Raw genomic sequence first — 5,000 nt, 5'->3', positions numbered from 1 at the left:
AGTGGGTGGAGCTCATGCTGAAGAGGGTGTGTGTGGGATATCTGGAACAAGGTTGTTGTTGATGCTGCCAGTCAACAGAGATAGAGGTGTGGAGAGGTGGAGAGGTATGAAGAGATGGAAACCTTGTGCTGGTTTATCCTCAAGTATCATCCAGTATCTGACCTGGGCCTTGAAACTCTCCAGCCCAGCAGGTCCTCTGGGGCTCAAACGATCCACTTTACATGTCATATTCACAGACCACCAGCCATTATCTCTGTGTTACATGTCCTTTATCTGTGTATTACACGTCCTTTATCTGTGTGTTAGGGGTGAAATAAACAAATAAACATTTTGTTCAGTCACCTGAATGTGTCCTATCTGTTTTATTACTGTGTTTAAACTGTGCAAGTAATATTTTCATCATTATCTATATGTGGTCTGTAATGAATTATACTATATGTACACACCCACACCACATTCATTTAAAGATTTATACACATGCATGCTGCCTGCTTCCTAGTGCCACCTGCTGGAGAATATGAGAAATGGCAGGTTAATCTGAAGAAGCTGACACACGTATATGGTTTTGGACACTTTGACACATGCATGTGTGGTTTTGGTCACTATGACACATGTATGTGTGGTTTTGGACACTTTGACACATGCATGTGTGGTTTTGGTCACTATGACACATGTATGTGTGGTTTTGGACACTTTGACACATGTATATGGTTTTGGTCACTATGACACATGTATGTGTGGTTTTGGACACTATGACACATGTATGTGTGGTTTTGGACACTATGACACGTGTATGTGGTTTTGGACACTATGACATATGTATGTGTGGTTTTGGACACTATGACACATGAATGTGTGGTTTTGGTCACTATGACACATGTATGTGTGGTTTTGGACACTATGACACATGTATGTGTGGTTTTGGACACTATGACACATGTATGTGTGGTTTTGGACACTATGACACATGTATGTGTGGTTTTGGACACTTTGACACATGTATGTGTGGTTTTGGACACTATGACACATGTATGTGGTTTTGGTCACTATGACACACATGTGTGGTTTTGGACACTATGACACGTATGTGGTTTTGCATGCTATGACACATGTATGTGTGGTTTTGGACACGACACGTATGCGGTTTTGGACACTGACATGTATGTGTGGTTTTGGACACTATGACACGCATGTGGTTTTGGACACTATGACACATGTATGTGTCGTTTTGGACACTTTGACACATGTATGTGTGGTTTTGGACACTATGACACGTATGTGGTTTTGGACACTATGACACACGTATGTGGTTTTGGACACTATGACACATGTATGTGTGGTATTGGACACTTTGACAAATGTATGTGGTTTTGGTCACTTTGACACATGTATGTGTGATTTTGAACACTTTAACACATGTATGTGGTTTTGGACACTTTGACACGTATGTGTGGTTTTCGTCACTATGACACATGTATGTGTGGTTTTGGACACTATGACACACATATATGTGGTTTTGGGAGTTTATGTTGGTCTTTTTCCCACAAGCAAAAGAGAGTTGTGACTCATGTATTTCTCATATTTCTGCATTTACAGTGTCAAGCAATTCCTTTTTGTTTTTTACTTCCATTCCACTGCCCATCAGACAGATCTGGAGTCTGGTGATGTGTTGAAAGCTGTCATGCTGAATGGTTTTGAATATAATATCATGTTAATGTTATTATTTTTCAGCTGGTTTACTCCTTTATTAATTATGATCTTCAAACACTTCTAGGTTAAAGGCCAGATGCTGTGTTCAGTGTTTTAAACTCTCTTTACCACTTTATTAGGTAAATTCAGGTTGTATTTTCTATGCAGCATTTATTATTTATAATATTGCCTCACTGCAATATACATGTGATGGGGCAAGCAAGGTCAGATGCTCAGAACAGCTGTAGCTGTCGTAGCTGTCTGATTGCTCGCTCTGCCTCTTGGCTCCAGCGAAGCTTGGTCGCTGCTCATTTCAGGAGGGCTGTAAGAGTAGCTGCTATGCTACTGAAGTTTCTAATGAAGCGTCGGTAGAAGTTCGTGAAGCCAAGGAAACTCTGGAGCTTCTTGACTGTGGTGGATGTGGGCCAAGTGAGAATTGCCTCTATCTTACAGTCATCCATGTTGATACCACCCTGGCTGATTACATTTCCCAAGAAGGTCATAATAGAGAGATGGAACTCACCTTTCTCTCTTTTCACATACAGTCCATTGTCCAGGAGTTTCTTCAAAACAGAACGGACATGTGGTATGTGAGATTCCAGATCCCATGAGTAAATGAGGACGTCATCCATGTACACGATCACATATTTTCCTATGTATTCGTGGTGTGTCATTGATAAATGCTTGGAAGACAGATGGTGCTACACTGAGACCATAAGGAATAACTTTATATTCATATTGACCCCTGGTGGTACTGAAGGCAGTCTTCAACTCATCTCTTTTCTTTTATTCGTATCAGGTTGTATGCACTACGGAGGTCTAATCTGGTGAAGTATTTGGCTTCACTAAGTTGTTCTAGGGCCATAGAGACAAGTGGTAAAGGGTATGCATATTTTCTGGATATCTGGTTGAGGTTGCGATAATCAATGCATGAATGTAGACTTCCATCCTTCTTCCTTACAAAGAAGAAGCCAGATGCCGGGGGAACGTGGAAGGTTGAATAAAATCTTGACTTAGTGCCTCGCTAATGTACGTCTCCGTGGCTTTCTCCTCCTCCTGGGAGAGGGGATATATGTGGGCTTTAGGTAACACGGCTCCCTCCAGGAGATCGATGGAGAAATCATATGTGCGGTGAGGGGGCAACAAGGTAGCTCTTTGTTTACTGAACACCATAGCAAGATCCTGGTACACTTGAGGAACAGTAAAGGTGTGGTTTTCAGCAGGGCTTTCTACAGAGGTGGAACACAGGTTCACTGTAGGTAATGTTAGACAGTCCAATGAGTGATCTCCTTTTGTGACCATGATATGTTTGGGTTGTGTTGTTCCAACCATGGAAGGCCCAGTATGATTGGGAAAGATGAAGTTTATATAACCAGAAACAGCGTAATGTTGGTTCTACACGGTCTTCATTCCAGCAGGTCAAAACGGATGGCTAGGGCTATAAGATGATCGAGGTTGAACTCGTCATCCTGGCAAGCCAGTTCATGCAGTACCTCTATGTTCAGACCATTCTGGAAAGTGACAAGCAGGGCCGCATCGTTCCACCCAGTACCAGCAGCAACGGTACGGACCTCACGGGCACAGTACAACACAGAACAGTTGCCTTGGCAAAGTTTGGTAAGTCTTTCTCCACATGCTCTCCCCTCATGTGGGTGATCGAAAATGGCTTTAAATTGAGTGATAAAATCCTTGTAAGAAACCGCCTGTATGTTCTCCCAGATGGCAGTAGCCCAATCTAGCGCTTTTTCTGTTAGACGAGAGGTAAGGAATGCAATCTTTGCTTGGTTAGAGCAAGGAGGGTGCATTGTAACAAAAAACCCCGGCACTTTTCTGGAGAGCCATCGTATTTATCAGGTTTACTCATGGGGACTGTAGTTGGAGTGCCGCTGGGAGTGGCAACGAATGCTGGGGGAAAGTAGTCATAGTGTATAACCAGGATGTAATAACCAGGATGTAAGCTCTCTGTGACATTGCCCGAGTTCCAACATTTGTGCCTGTTGGTCTGCTTGTTGTTTGGCAATCGTGTCCATAGACCACGTGAATCCCTTGAGTACCTGTTGGTGTTGGCCGAGTAGCTGTACTTGGCTGGTAATAGACTCTTTTAATGCCTCCGAATCTGCCGTCTATATAAAGGCAAAGTATTCTATGATGGGGCAAGCAAGGTCAGATGCTCGCGGATGTAGAGCGAGGGATTTCTTGTATTCCAAGTTCGTGGTGGGTGAACAAGCCAGGGTCAAATCCCGGAAACCAAAGACAGGGGTAATCCAAATCATGAAGGTAAACAGTCCGAGTAAAAAAAAACAGAGAGCAATAACAAACCAGGCAAACCTTTCCAAAAAGGGGCAGGCAAAAATCAGAAGACAGAAGAGCAAAAAAACAAAATCGATATACAGAAGAGAAATCATTTAAAGAACGCTCAGTATGCACAGTGAATACTAGTGGCACTCTTCACAATGATCATGACCCTAACCCTAACCTAACACTAACCCTAACTTTAACTCTAACTCTAACCCTAACCCTAACCCTAATGATCAGTCCCTCCCAGTTTTCATGTTTTTCCTGTCTTGTGTATTTTAGTTCCATGCCTTAGTTTTGTTTTCTCTGATTACACGTGTCCCTCATTTCTACCTTGTTAAGTTCATGTATTTAAACCCTGCCATGTGCCCTGGTCTTGGCTGTTCATTATGGTTGTTTCTTGACTCCATGCATGCATGTATCTTTGAATCATTGGGTTTGTTTGTACTCCATGTCTTTGTGTTTCTTAGCCCCGGGTTTTTCCTAGCGTCTTTTGTTTTAGCCTGCTTCCCGTTTGTCTTCATGTTATTATTTGTTAATCATGCATCCCCGTATTCTCTGTGTCGGCTCTTTAACCCTGGACCGTTATATCGACTCTGATTCTGGATTTGTCCTGAATAAATCTCGCTCTTCACTGCACATGCGTCCGCCTCCTTACCACTCACCATTACACAGTAGAGACTAGTGGCAATACTTCGCTATACTAGGAAGTTCTAGGCAGGTTTAAATACAATCGACTGTAGAGAAAAAGGTGATATTAATATTCCATTGATGAGGATCTCAAGGAATGTATATGATTGAATCGTTAGCCAGGTGATGAACAGCATGTTGGGTGTTGTAGTGTGTTCGGCCGGCGTGACGATACAGTATAACCAATTATTATATATACGTACTGGCCATTTTATTAGGTACCCCAGTTCAACTGCTTGTTAATCCAAATATCTAATCAGCCAATCACATGGCAGCAACTCAGTGCATTTAGGCATGTAGCCATGGTCAAGATGACCTGCTGAAGT

The 5,000-nt window shown here is 42.5% G+C and overlaps 1 protein-coding gene across 3 annotated transcripts in view; it reads left to right on the top strand.

Moving 5' to 3' along the window:
* Positions 1-341, top strand: part of LOC113568009 (protein kinase C and casein kinase II substrate protein 3) — an 11,116-nt gene extending 10,775 nt beyond the window's left edge. For all 3 annotated transcript variants that reach the window (XM_081696373.1, XM_035530990.2, XM_081696372.1), the window contains one exon: positions 1-341. This exon is cut by the window's left edge and continues 159 nt beyond it. The gene's annotated coding sequence lies outside the window, so the exon portion shown is untranslated.
* The last annotated feature ends 4,659 nt before the right edge of the window (positions 342-5,000 follow it).

Source organism: Electrophorus electricus, chromosome 14 (assembly GCF_041902795.1).
Source record: "Electrophorus electricus isolate QZ-2024a chromosome 14, ASM4190279v1, whole genome shotgun sequence".
In the NCBI taxonomy this organism is placed as follows: domain Eukaryota; kingdom Metazoa; phylum Chordata; class Actinopteri; order Gymnotiformes; family Gymnotidae; genus Electrophorus; species Electrophorus electricus.
This window is presented reverse-complemented; position numbering and strand designations above follow the sequence as displayed.